Raw genomic sequence first — 15095 nt, forward strand, 5'->3', positions numbered from 1 at the left:
ATAAAAGTTGTTATTGTTTTAAATTTTCATTTTAGAAGAACAATTACAGAAACTAATATATTGTCTTTAAAATAAATTTGGTAGAGTATTGCACTAGAAAAAAGACATAAATTTACAGAAGGGAAGAATGCTTGCTACTTGCTTGACTGGGCAGATGCAATTGTTGCTGAAGGTCGTTGGGATTCTAGTGATCCAAAGATAACTGTACATGGAAAGCCTCTTGGACCAGACTTTATGCGAGTATGGGTTGATGTTGCTATTGTACTAGAGTCTTACTTATTTTGTCCTAATCATGCGATGCTTACAGTACAAGAAGCAGTTGGTTCCACAGTTGCATGGCCTTCTAAAAAAGTTATTCCAAGAGGTACATTTTCATACTCAAAAAATAACTAATGTCTTATAATTTAGTGTTTGGTTTCTTTGTTTGCTTTGGTGTAGTTGTGAATCTATTATTTTGTATGTGGTGTCCTTTCTTGGATATAATTTCCATAGCATTTTTCTAGAAGTAATTTGTGATGCTAGATAATAACAATAAAATATTTCTTTGTTTATTTTGCAGATATGACAAGCGAAGTATAAAAGGATACTTAAGACTCTTTGAAAGTAGTAACTTTGTTTATTTCTTTGTGTTGAAAGTAGTAACTTTTAGAATCCTTGAATACTTAAAGAATATTTTGTTGTTGGTGACAGTGTTGAATGTTTTAAACTAAATTGTGGATTGTTAATTCAATGTAGAATGTTCTTACTTTTTGTTATTTGAAAATCAAGTTCATTTGATGATGCTAGTATATATTAGAAAGCTAATTTTAATTATATAAAAAAAATATATATATATATAATAGAATAAATTAGTGTTATATAAATAAAATATATAATGAGAATTTAAATATATCTAAATATAACAATAATACGAAAATTCAGTTATAATATATATTACAATAACACTTTTTATGCAAAGAATTATGTTATGCAAACTTCATTATATAACACAAATAATGTGTTATACTAAAGTGTAGTATAACACAAAAAATGTGTTATAGTAAAGGGTAGTATAACACAAAAAAAGTGTTATGCTAAAGTGTAGTATAACACAAAAAAAGTGTTATACTACAGTGTAGTATAGCACAAAAAAAGTGTTATACTAAAGTGTAGTATAACACAAAAAAGTGTTATATAATCGACTATAAATAACATAATTCCACACTTATCTATATATTAAAATAACACAGAAATTGTGTTATCGTCGACAGTACAATAACACATCTGTATAACACTGATAAAGTGTTATGTAAAGTACCCGGACCTACGATAACATAGTCGGTCTTAACACATCAGAAAGTGTTATCGTAGGTTTTGATAACACATTTTCGATGTTATTAAAAGCATTTTTTCTTGTAGTGTAGCGCTGTAGCGCTAGCCTTAGGGTGGTAGAACGCTAGGCTTGGGTGTCTGGGAGCCTGTTGGCTCTGTTTGTAGCGCTGTAGCGCCCACTTTAGGGTGTTGTAGCGCTACCCTGTTCCCAGAAAGGGATTTTTGGGTTATTTCTTAGGGTTTTTGCTCGAGGGCTCGGGGTTTGATTCCACCACCTCGTTTGGTGGAATTAGGGCTTCCCGAGGGCACGGGATTGGTCCCGAGGCTAGGTTTTGGAATTTAAGTTTGGAGTTGGTTCTAACTTGTGACCGTAACTAGGTGTACGCTAGGGCTCAGACGGGATCGTGCTTAAGGGTTGAATTGATCAAAGCTATCAGAATCTAAAGGTAAGAAAACTGCACCCGATTATGTGATTGTGTTGGGACTAAGAGCTCCCTATATCTGTATGATATCATAGATGGTATTATGCCATGGGACATGTGATAAACCACCTAAGAGTGCCGTAAATAATATTTGCGCACAGGGCGCGACTCAGCCACTGGTAGCTGAGGACAACTTAATATTCACCGAGCTCGGTTTAAGCGGGCTAGAGTCAGTGGGATAAATAGAGGGTGCAGCCTAAGGGCGTTAACCCTGGTTATCATGTGTAAATTGATTGTTAATTTGAAATGATGTACTTGGTATGCTGAATACTTGAATAACGTGAATGTTTGGACTGTTGAGTACATGATTATACTGCATATGTTATCTGGTTGTTTGCATAATGATTGTGCTCTGTTGTTATGTTTTCTTGCTGGGCCTTGGCTCACGGGTGCTACGTGGTGCAGGTAAAGGAAAGGTGGACCAGTCCTGAGATGGAGAGCTTTGTGACTGAATGTACATAGTCCGCCAATCGGCCGCCACGGCCGAGGAGTGGTACAGGACGAGAAAAGCCTAATTGTCTATTTTTCCTTAGAGTGGCTAGTAACTGTATTTTAATCCTGAAATTTTGTAAACTGTCTTTTAACTTTACTACTTTTGGGATCCCATGTAAAATGTTTGATTATAAGAAATGAAGCTTTTGGGACCAAAATCTTTTAACCCTAGTTCAACTGTAGTTTCAGTGACACGTTTACAACTAATTGACTTGGTTAGCAAGTCTTGCACCTTTATAAACACACAGTGTAACGGTCTTGGCTATCCAGGGCGTTACAACTTGGTATCAGAGCGTCCTAGGTTTAAGGGTTCTTGAAGACTGGTTGGACATGTACATTCGCCACGAAAGACAAGCTCGACTCAAGGTTTGGTAATTGTGTATACATGATTATATGCTTAAATGAATAGAATGGAATATGACTGTTGATATCTGCTTGATTAATATGGAGCATGAGATACTGATAGGGCCTGGCCCTTGACTATTGCATGATGATATTGAGGCATGCTTATTAGCATTGCTATGCATGTGAATGAAAATATTTGAATACTTGGATAAACTGTTATATCTTGATTGTTTGGGAATGTTTGAGTTCTAATGGTGAATCATGGAAGGATTATTACCCTGTCATCATAGTCGGACCGCTGAGTCATTGATTGCAGATTGACTTGGATAACTATGCGTCCAAGAAAATCTACACGACTAGCCGGCACCAGGTCTGAGACTAGAGATGATGACCAAGGACAGACCCCTCCGCCAGTCCCTGAGAACTGGAAGCAACTTATGGCGGACATGCAAGCGCGGCTACAGAGCTAGGATGGGCATATCCTCATTTTGCGACAACAGGCTCCATCAGGGAGTGCTGCCCCTATTATGCCACCTGCAGTGGTACCAGTGGTACAACCAGTAGAGGTTGGTAACAGGTGGGAGCCATTGTATGAGTGGTTCAGGAAATAGCAGCCCCTGAACTTTGATGGAGGACCTGATCCACTGAAGGCCGAATAATGGATGACCATGATTACTACTATCCTGGATTTCATGAGGGTAGAGGGACATGACAGAGTGGCCTGTGCCACATATATGCTAAGAGAGGATTCTCGTATCTGGTGGGAAGTGGCATCACAGACTAAAGATGTTACTGCTTTGACTTGGGAAAGATTCAAGGACCTATTCAGTCAGAAGTAATATAATGTTGCCATCAGGGCAGCAAAGGTAAATGAGTTCGTGGGGCTAGTTCAGGGCAGCATGAAAGTTACAGAATATGCCCTAAAGTTTGACAGACTTGCGAAGTTCGCATCAGACCTTGTGCCTACTGATGCAGCTAGGCAGGACAAGTTTATTAGAGAGCTTAATGCTATGATAGCCCAAGATGTGAGGATTACAACAGTTCCTGGGGGAGCAACTTATGCCCAGGCTGTAGAGAAGGCTCTTACCACTGAGGAAGCGGAAAATAAGATATGGAGGGAGAGTGCAGCAAGGCGGGAGGGCTGCAGGGCGGTGCCTCCATATTCTAGTTCTGGTAGGGGTAGAGGCCCTAGTGATTTGAAGAGGAAGACCCTGATGCTTTGACCGCTCCTGGTCCTGATAGGAGAGGACGGGGTACTCAGGTTGGCCGTCAGGGAGGCGGTGATTCATGGAGGACTTATCCTGAGTGCAAGAGGTGCAGAAGATGCCATCCGGGTGAGTGTCGGGCTAAGGCCTGTTATGTGTGCGGGGTGGTAGGACACCTTAAGAAGGGCTACCCGTCTGTGAAGAAGGGAGATGCAGGGAAGGTGGACAGCTTGACTCCAGCTCGAGTGTTCACCCTGACGCAGGCGGAGGCCGAGGCTAGTCCCTCGGTAGTGACAGGTCAGCTTTCTAGCGCTGGCTCTCCTTTTACTATATTGATTGACTCTGGTGCTACACATTCGTTTGTTTCTAGTAAGGTGATTGATAGACTCTGTAGACCTAGTGAGTATTGTACTTTAGGGTTTGGGACTATTTTGCCTACAGGAGAACTGGTAGTTTCTAGGAGGTAGATTAGAGCACTGCCAGTGATGGTAGATGGTAGGGAATTGTTAGTAGACTTGATTGAGTTAAGTATGGAGAACTTTGACATGATTTTAGGTATGGATTGGCTGGTTAGATATGGAGCTACTATTGGCTGCAGGAAGAAGATGGTGATCTTTGAGCCAGAGGGCGATGATCCATTTGTCTTTGTGGGAGCAGTGAATGGACCCTGCGTACCCAGGATATCAGCGCTGAGAGCCAAAGATCTGTTACAAGGAGGGTGTATAGGTTTTCTGGCTAGTGTGGTGGATACCACCAGGGTTTCGCCAACAGGACCAGAAGAGACCAGATTGGTTTGCGAGTTCTTGGATGTGTTTCCTGAGGACTTACCTAGGTTGCTGTCACGTAGGGAGATTCAGTTTGTCATTGAGTTGGCGCCAGGGACAGAACCAGTGTCAAGGGCACCATATAGAATGGCACTGACAGAACTGAAGGAATTAAAGATACAACTACATGAGCGTCTGGATTTAGGGTCATCAGGCCTAGCTACTCGCCATGGGGTGATCCAGTTTTATTTGTGAAGAAGAAGGACTGGACTTTGAGAATGTGTATAGACTACAGGGAATTGAACAAGTTGACTATCAAGAATAAGTATCCCCTACCAAGGATTGATGACTTGTTCGATCAGCTGTAGGGTAAGACGGTGTTCTCGAAAATTGATCTTTGATCTGGTTATCACCAGCTGAGGATCAAGGACGAGGACATACCGAAGATGGCCTTCTAAACGAGGTATGGGCACTGTGAGTTTCTGGTCATGTCATTTGGTTTAACCAATGCCCCAGCAGCCTTTATGGACCTAATGAACAGAGTGTTCAAGGACTTTCTAGATCAGTTCGTTATTGAATTCATTGACGACATCTTAGTGTACTCCAATTCAGAGGCAGAGCACGGGATTCATCTTCGATAGGTTTTGCAGAGGTTGAGGGAGCATCAATTGTATGCCAAGTTTAAGAAATGTGAATTTTGGTTACTAGAAGTGACATTCCTTGGACATATTGTCAGAGCAGATGGGATTAAGGTGGATCCATCTAAGGTGGAGGAAGTTAGGGATTGGCCGAGGCCAAGGAATGCCTCGGAGGTGCGAAGTTTTCTTGGTCTAGCGGGTTACTACAGACGGTTTGTTGAAGGCTGCTCGAAGATAGCAGCACCGAGGACAAAATTGACACGGAAGAATTTGAAGTTTATCTGGTCAGACAAGTGTGAGAACAATTTCCAAGAGTTAAAGCGACGACTTATTACCACGCTTGTGTTGAGTCTTTCTTCGGGGGAAGGGAAGTTTGTTGTTTACTGCGATGCGTCAAGGTTGGGTTTAGGCTGTGTGTTGATGCAGAATGAGAAAGTCATAACTTATGCGTCACGACAGCTGAAGGAGTATGAGCAACAGTATCCTACTCATGATTTGGAGTTAGCAACTGTGGTATTCGCACTGAAGGTTTGGTGGCATTATCTATATGGGGAGTAGTGCGAGATATACACTGATCACAAGAGCTTGAAGTACTTTTTCACACAGAAGGACCTGAACATGAGGCAGAGACGTTAGCTAGAGTTGGTGAAAGACTATGATTGTGATATTCTTTACCATCCAGGGAAAGCCAAAGTAGTGGTGGATGCATTGAGCCGGAGAGGCCTAGGTCAGTTGTATAGTTCCACCCAGATCTCGAGAGAGTTAGCTCATGAGATGGTTAGAGCGGGGATATAATCGGTGGTGGGCTGGTTGGCCAATATTACTCTGCAGTCGACCCTGCTAGAGCGGATTAAAGAAGGGAAATTGGTAGACACTCAGTCACAGGAGGTTAGAGAGAATGTCTTAGCGAGAGTAGCAAAGGACTATTCTATTTTTGAGGTTGGTTTGCTTCGGTATCAGGGGAGGATTTGTGTTCCAGCTGATGAGGGGAATCGACGAGAGATACTGGGTGAGTCACATACAACGCCGTACTCACTTCATCCGGGTACCACAGAGATGTACCAAGATCTACAGACATTGTATTGGTGGCCCGGGATGAAGAAGGATGTGGTAGAGTACGTAGCCAGATGTTTAACCTGTCAGCAGGTGAAAGCTGAGCATCAGCGATCAGCAGGGTTGCTTCAGCCTTTGGGTATCCCCGAGTGGAAATGGTAGGATGTTACGATGGATTTTGTGGGAGGTTTACCCAGAACAGTAGGGCTTCATGACTAGATGTGGGTAATAGTGGACAGATTCACTAAGTCAGCCCATTTTCTTCCAGTGAGGTCGACATATACTATGGATCAGTATGCAAAATTGTATGTGAGGGAGATCGTACGTTTCCATGGGGTTCCTAAGTCTATAATGTCATATCGAAATCCTATCTTTACCTCCAAGTTTTGGGGTAGTTTGTAGAAGGCTATGGGGTAGTTTGCAGAAGGCTTATCCCAAGCGTAGGGACGTGGAGTTCTAGGTTGGGGACCACGTGTTTCTCCGAGTTTCACCCCTGCGAGGGGTGAGGAGATTTGGAATGAAGGGCAAGCTAAGCCCTAGGGTCATCAGACCTTTTGAGATCCTAGAAAGGATCGGTCAGGTGGCTTACAGGTTAGCCATGCCACCATCATTGTCAGGAGTCCATGACGTATTCAATGTTATGCTCCAGAAGTACGTCTCAGATGTGACACATGTGTTGAGGTATGAAGACTTGGAGTTGCAGACAGATTTAGCTTATGAGGAGCAACCGGTTCAGATTTTGGATTGAAAAGATAAAGTACTACGAAATAAGGCTATTCCTCTTGTTAAGGTGTTTTGGAGGAATAGTAGGGTCGAGGAGGCTTGAATCAGCGATGGGGGATCAGTATCCCGAGTTGTTCAGGTAAATTTTGAGGACGAAATTCTCATTAGGAGGGGATAGTTGTAACGCCCCAACTTTACTAATAGGGCTTAAGGGCCTTGATTAGTGTGCCGGGAGGGCATAATTGGATTATATGTGATTTAAGTGATTAAAAGCACGTTTATATGACTATTTGAATATCCGTGACGCATGAATATGTGTATTATTATGCATGTAGGCCCTGATTAGGTTAGAAGGGCATATTCATAATTTTGGCCCGTTGAGGGCATAATTGTATATATCTGTGATAAATTGTTGAGACCACATTATTATGTGGATATATTTGTAACTTGTGACTCGAGGTAGTCCTAGTGAGCGATTTAGCGAAAAATTCACGGCGGGGATTTATACCCGGCTCAGGGCGAGCCTGGGGGTATTTATGGGAATTTAGGAAATATACTGGAGTCTATTTTGATGTTGAGGAATATAATTGGTGATTAGTTAGGTGTCAGGAAGTAAGCGGTAAATATTAGAGACATTCGAGGAATTAGCGCGAATTGGGCGTAATGACCAAAAGGCCCTTAGAATGATTTGATGGCTTAGGATTTATGGGAGGGAAAATTGCTCATTTGAGTTAAAAGCAGGGATAGGTATTAAATGATTTATGCCTTAGTGGGATGTGTAGAAAGTGGTAGAAGTCTAAAGTAAGAAGGAAATAAAAAAAAAAAAAAAAAAGAAGGAGAAAAGAAAGAAGGGAAAAGCATGAGCTTTCTCTCACATGGTTTGGGGTTTCTTCTTCAATTCTTGGGGTCTTTTGGAGCTAAAATTGAGAGGAGCTCTTGGCTAAGGCTTTGCACTTGAGACCTTGATCAATTTTGAAAGTTTAGCAGGGGTTAGGCATCCAATTAAGGTAAGGTTTTGAGGTTGTTACTCAGTTTCTGGTTCTTAGTGTTAATATGGATTTTGAGCTTAGTTTTGGTGGGAATTCTAGGGAATTGAGGCTGAAGTTTTGAGGAGTGAAAGCTAAGGAAGAGTGGAGAATAGCCTAAGGTTGAACTTCTCTGTTGAAGGTAAGAAGTTCTGAGCTTGATCACTTGAATTCTGTGGTTTCAGTTGTTTTTCTTGTTGAGTTTTTGAGCTCTAAGTTCAGCTACGGTGATTTCTTTGTTTTGAGGTGCATGTGACTGAGTTTTGTATGGTTGGGACTTATGGGGTGAGATATAGATGTTGGTAGGTTTTTTTTGGAGTTTTGTTAAGGTTTGGAAGGATTTTGGAAGGTTTTAGCTCGAGGAAGTTCGAAGAGGAGAAGTCTGGGTATTGTCTAGCTGTGATTAGCGCTGTAGCGCTAGCCTTAGGGCGCTACAGCGCTAGGCTTGGGTGTCTGGGAGCCTGTTGGCTCTGTTTGTAGGTTGTAGCACCCACTTTAGGGCGCTGTAGTGCTACCCTATTCCCAAAAAGGTATTTTTGGGTTATTTCTTAGGGTTTTTGCCCGGGGGCTCGGGGTCTGATTCCACCACCTCGTTTGGTGGAATTAGGGCTTCCCGAGGGCATGGGATTGGTCCTGAGGCTAGGTTTTGGAATTGAAGTTAGGAGTTGGTTCTAACTTGTGACCATAACTAGGTTTACGATAGGGCTCAAATGGGATCGTGCTTGAGGGTTGAATTGAACTAAGCTATCAGAATCTAAAGCTATCAGCCAATCGGCCGCCACGATCGAGGAGTGGTACAGGAGGAGAAAAGCCTAATTGTCTGTTTTTCCTTAGAGTGGCTAGTAACTGTATTTTAATCCTGAAATTTTGTAAACTGTATTTTAACTTTACTACTTTTGGGATCCCATGTAAAATGTTTGATTATAAGAAATGAAGCTTTTGGGACCAAAATCTTTTAACCCTAGTTCAACTGTAGTTTTAGTGACACGTTCCCAACTAATTGACTTGGTTATCAAGTCTTGCACCTTTATAAACACACAGTGTAATGGTCTTGGCTATCTAGGGCGTTACACCTTTCGATCTACGATCGAGCTCACATCGAGCTAATCTCAAACTGTAAACATAACCCTAATTTAATACCCCTATCGATCTACTATCGAGCTCCATCGAGCTCACTTCAAGCTAATCTCAAACAGTAAGCAAAAAAACTTATGTAGCCTATTGGGCTCTCATCGAGAGCATATCGAGCTAATCTCAAACAATAAACAACAACCTTAGTTCAACACCCCTACGGACCTTCTATCAAGCTCCATCGAGCCCACATCGAGCTAATCTCAAACAGCAAACAACATAACTTGTGTAGCCTATCGAGCTATCATCGAGCTCTCATCGAGCTCATATTGATCTAGGCAACCCCCCATCGAGCTCCTATCGAGTCAATAAAAACAGAACTTGTAAAATTGAAAACAAAACATAATTTCTACCACTATTGATTCATTAGGTATAAATGGCTTACCCCATCATTGAGCCAAGATTGGGGTGTCTTCCACGTCAGAAACCACGCTGGACCATGATTTCCAGTCTTTACATCCCTCGGGTTCTTTGGGGATGCTCCAAGCAACCACTTGGACACTGTCCTATACTGTTTGTGATCTGGCTTCTTGAGAGGGTCCAGCACCTGTGTAGCCTCCTCTTCTGGTGCAGCTGCATCAGTGTGAGGTCTTTTCCTCGTGGGATCAGTGTAGTCCTCAAACCAATCTGGCTTGTGTCTTTGGCGTCTAGTCCTCTGAAATCGAACCCCAGCAACATCCTTAGAGTTGACAATAACGACTCCCGAAGTCGCAGCATCAGGTGTCACAATGATGGTAGGAGGTGTGGTTGGATCATCAACATAGTCCAGAGGAATATCCAGTGACTTTAAGTCTGAATCTTCCTTGGAGCCCCTCGGTTTCTCCTTAATAAACGTCAGGATCTGACTGACTGCATCCAGGATCACTGACTGGTTCTACAAGAGGGCCTCCTGTCGACCCTCAACTTTGTCCAACTGATCAATCAAGTCGGCGAGCCCAGGGGCTGAGGCTGGGGCTGGGGTTGGGGCTGAGGCTGGGACTGGTATTGGGGCTGAGGCTGGGGCAACAGTAGGGGTGGGACCTGTAACCTCCTCCTCCTCTGGGGCAGCATCATCAAATATCTTGGCTGCCTCGGCTTCCTGAGAAACTATCTCCGTGACTTTCTCAAAAGTCGCATCCTCCTCCTCATCAGCCTTCAAGGGATCCAGGCCAAGCCCGGGATAAAGGGGAAGATCTCCCTCTGTCAATGACAAATAATAGTCTTTTTCTGTTGGTCGAGGCTTCAACATCGGAAGCACGATCAACTGCAAACAACATCAAACATTTGGTTAACTAAAATAATCATTAAAGATAAGCATATAGATAAAAAATAATTGTTTAATGTCAATCAAATATAACTTACATTCTTCTACGATAACATCAGTGAGATGACGGACTTGGTGAAATCCTTATTGCTCTGATGCGACCAACTAAGCATCTTCAGGACCATGTTTCCCGTGCTCACAACAAACTCCGTCGCAAGCTACTGGATAGCCTCATATGCCCAGTACTGTAAGGCTGGGGCATAACCATACATACTGTACTTAGACTCTTGTTGCACCTTGGCATCCTTCTTATTGTCATAGCTGGCCTTTTGCTTCACCATGTCCTTCTTACAAGACTGCAATAGCCTCTTGTAAGAGTACTTCCCCCATGGATAGCTGAAGAAGTAGTCGACGTCCTCAACCATATTAAGAATATATTGTCATATGTGCAACTTTCCTTCTATGGCATTCAGAACCCCCTCAACCAACAAACATAGACCAAGCTTGTACACATCTTCCACAACAGTACAAGTCTTGAAAGCATGGTCCACCTGTGAGAGCTTCACTTTCTCAGCATCATTGAAATACTCCTTTATCAACCGGCCGCTGAGATTACGCTCTTCTAACTCTTCTGGTGACGAGAGGTACTGAAATTCAACCCCATCACCAGGGAAAACTCTCCCATGCTGAATCTACAAGACTTTGACCACAAGAAAAAATGCACACCATCTTCGTTGTTTCTAGCAATTTTCCTCAATAGAAGTTGATGCACCAAAAATCCAGAGAAATTAAACTTCGAAGCCAAAAAGAATTGCTTGAAAGGGGATTCCTTAGCCCTTTCTATTAGCTCGAGGTCCACAAACCTAGTCTTAATATGATTTAAAGTGCTACTACCCCGATATGTCACTCGACCAGGAAAGTGATCACTAAACGGAACAAGAAACTTAGGCATCTGCAACATGAAAAAAAATTGGTAAGTGTTGACCCTTGTTTTGGTCAACTTACATGGAGTCAAAATGCTTGATGTGGACAGATATGTTGGAATGAATATAATGACAAAAACAGTAAAGCACACAAGAATTTATAGTGGTTCGGCCCCAGAAACTGGTAATAACCTATGTCCACTTGAGCTATTATTAATATGAGATCTCAAAGGAGTGATCAAAGAACTAGGGTTCTTTGAGTTTCACAGACCTGAGAGAGAAAAACAATACAATCGTTAATCTAATAGCCAAAAAAGTCCCTTCCTTGAGCTATCTTTTTCTATTTATAGGATCAAGGAGGATTACATGAATTTGTTATAGATATTATCTCCTAATTAGTCGGATAATCAGGAATCATAGGAGATAATCTCAGGATTGACTTTGATTCACCCAAGATCATATTGAAATATGCGGAGTGTACGACCATGCTGGTCGTAAGAAAAACTCAACCGTCGCGCCTGTAATGTCTTACTGGTTGATACTCTAACAGAACTCTGCCAGGTGTCAGCCATGTGTTCAGAAATCGCCTGCCACGTCATCCATGCCTGTTTTTTGGATAACATTTGCCCCCCAAGTTTATTTATATCGACCAACAATAAATAAACTTTAAGGAAACGACCCTTCGACTACCCCACCAGATCTGTCAGAGGAGTTCGTGCATCCTTGGGAAAAGTAACCTACCCCTGTCCATTCATGGCTTTTCTGTTCCCAAGTAACCTATTGACGGCTATCACCCTTCCCCATGCTTCGAAAAGAGGAAACTGATGATTACTTCCTCTCTCATGCCATGGACAAAAAATATATATAGCCTTCTCATAGTTTTCTTTTCCTTTTTACTCAAGTTATTTCTTCTTCAAGAAACCCTAAAACCAGAACCTTCAATCTTTCCGAAGGCCATCTTTCAGTGTTTCAAGAACCAGCCGTCCGTTCGTCTTTGCTTGAAGCTCTTCCAAATCTCCATGACCTTTGCTTTGGTAAGTTTCAGAACCTTTATGCTCTCTTATCTTTGCTGTGCATGCCTCTGTGTTTCTGGGTTAAGATGCATGAAGGTAGGGGATTTATTGGGTGATAGTAGATAGGATGATGTTTCTCTATCATTTAGAATTTACGAGTTAGTTTGATAGTTGAGATCACAAATTTAGGACGTAAAACCGAAGTAAAGATTCGATTTTTATGCTAGTTGAAAAACTGAGTTTTTCCCGCCCTTAAAGGAGTTGAAAAAGCTTTTTCAAATTTTTTTTTACTTTCACTTTTTGATCTGCCTTTCAAACAGTTCGTGTGAAAAAATTAGTTTTTTGTTAGAATGCTGTTGTATAAAAGTTTGACTTTTATACACGACCAGCGTTATTCTAAAAAACTTTCTAAATTCTTCATCCACACCTCCCCATTCTTCTGTTCGCAGATTTTAATGCCAGATTTGTGGGGAGGTGAGCGGCCAATCGACGATGATCTTCTTGCACAACTGCTTGAAGGCGAAGAACAGCCGGCCCATCGCGTTCACGAGATTCCATTTTCTAGAGTTTCTTCTTCTAGACCTCAATCATCACCACGTCAAATGGCCCGCTCTAAATCTCCAGGCAAGAAGAAACCAAACCCTGAAAACAATCCAAATCCACCTGCCCAGCCTGATTCACAGGCTAGGGTTCCCTTGACTAGTGGTTGAGAAAACATTGCCCCTGACCCTCGCATTCAGGTCAGGGCTCGCCCTCGGCATTCAAACCTTCCTGATGTCCAGTGGTATCTTTCTCCCACCAGCCAGGTGACTCCCCGGATGCTTGCCAATTAGCTTAGGAAGTATCCTCTTACCAGGGTCAATCTCAAGATCCCAGTTGCTGACTAGAGAGCTAATCTGCCTGGGGGCGTCTACAGCGCTTGGTCAAGGTACCACATAGAGGCGGGGGCTACCCTTCCTCTACATCCATTTTATCAGAGGGTGGCAAACTACTTCGGTGTTGCCCCCTTTCAAATTACCCCAAACAGATATAGAATGCTGGCTGCACTCTACATCCTTTATAAACTCAAAAAATGGCCAGAGCCCACCCCTCATGAGGTCAACTTCCTTTTTGACCTTAAGTCCAACCCTCAACAAAACGGGACGGGCTTTTTTCATCTTTGTCACCAGGAAACAAACTGAACGTTCCTGAGTGACACTACCCATATATCCAATGTGGGGAAATACAACCAGGAGTATTTCCTCACGCCAGACATGATTGCGAACAACTTGGCCTTCGCTCGAGGAGGTAAATGTCCCTTTTCACTGGTCGCTACTTTTCCTTAGAAAATTCTTTTGCACTTCTCTAAAGTATCTTGTGCCTTTTAGGACCATGGTTACGCCCGAACCCAACACCAGACATGGTGTTGAGGTCCAACGCATTGGCCAGGATGGCTGACGTTGAAAAAAGCATTAAGTCCCTGGTCACTGATGAAAACCTGAGGCTGTCTGGCCTCCTAGCTCCTCGTCAGGAAACGAGGGAACTCGTGGTGGCCGACGCCATTGCTGAGGGGCATCCCGAGCAGCAATTCCCAGCGTCCCCTCCTCGAAGGAGGCCAACGGGGGTTACGACCAGGGAACCCACTGGCGTCCCTTCAGCATAGAGGCCTTCTGCGCCCCAAGGGAAGGGGAAACAAAAGGCAACAGAGTCTGTCATAGACTTGGATGAGTCTTCAGAAGAAAACGGTACTATTATTTTTCTTTTAAATAGCTTGCCAATTCCCTATCACTTGTTTGATGGGGACGGCAATTTTACGTATACTCCAAATCTAGGGCCAGACTTCTTCATGCCAGAGAGTGAGTGTATGACTAATAGAGTCAGTAGTGTAGCAACAAGTAGTTGTAGCTCGGGTATTGAACTTTGTGATTTCCTTTACCTCCTTTTTGATATGCCATGATTTTTTTTATCTATTTTTGTCTTACTGTTTGCATGCTTATCTTTTTCTGCAGAGATGGCTTCCCCCAATGTTTTCGACTTATATCAGACTCAAGAGGAAGAGGAGGTCCCCCTGGTCCGACGGATCGGCTAGGAGACACGATGGCGAATCAAGCCAAGCACCCTCGGCCAAGAAGCGTCGAGCAGCTGATCCTCCTAAGGACGGGCCCTCTGGCCAACCTTCTGCTCAAACACCCACCTCTGCTGAGAAGGAGGCAGCACCTGCCACCACCAACCCTCCGCCTGCGGCTCAAAAAGAACAGGCCCAACAAGCCGAACTTCCTGGGTCCCGACTCTTGAGCCGTTCCCTGCGATCAGCTAAAGATCGCCTTGCTCACATCCTGAAGCATGACCGTTGTAGGGAAGCAATGGCTGAGGTTGAGAGCATGGGGGTCGATCATATCCACAACAGGGCTCTTAACGAAGTGGCTAGTGTAAGTACTCTTTCTCTTGGTTTTTATCTTTCCTTCTTATAATATAGCCTAACTTTTATCCTTTGACTGCAGGCCATGCTGACAATGATCGCTGCTCATACTCGTGCTAGCGCTAGCATCGAGCAATCTCGGGCGAAGGTCATCGAGGAGCTTTGGGCCGCAGAGGCTAGGCATGCTGGGGAGTTGGAGGTGGTCACCCAGCAGAAGGATGCTTTGGTGGCAGAATTGGCTGAGAAGCAAGCTTCTCAGGAAACTTTGAGGTAGCAGAGGGATGACTACCTGGAGTCCAGCCGAATCCAATGGCGAGAGGTCAAGAAACTTAGGGAGGAGCATCTCGCT

The 15095-nt window shown here is 43.3% G+C and overlaps 1 long non-coding RNA gene across 1 annotated transcript; it reads left to right on the plus strand.

Moving 5' to 3' along the window:
* Nucleotides 1–193: 193 nt before the first annotated feature.
* LOC133828998 (uncharacterized) lies at nt 194–725 on the plus strand. Its single transcript, XR_009891443.1, has 2 exons — nt 194–364; nt 560–725. It is a non-coding gene; the product is annotated as an uncharacterized LOC133828998 (long non-coding RNA).
* The last annotated feature ends 14370 nt before the right edge of the window (nt 726–15095 follow it).

The sequence above is a fragment of the Humulus lupulus genome, chromosome 4, assembly GCF_963169125.1.
Source record: "Humulus lupulus chromosome 4, drHumLupu1.1, whole genome shotgun sequence".
In the NCBI taxonomy this organism is placed as follows: domain Eukaryota; kingdom Viridiplantae; phylum Streptophyta; class Magnoliopsida; order Rosales; family Cannabaceae; genus Humulus; species Humulus lupulus.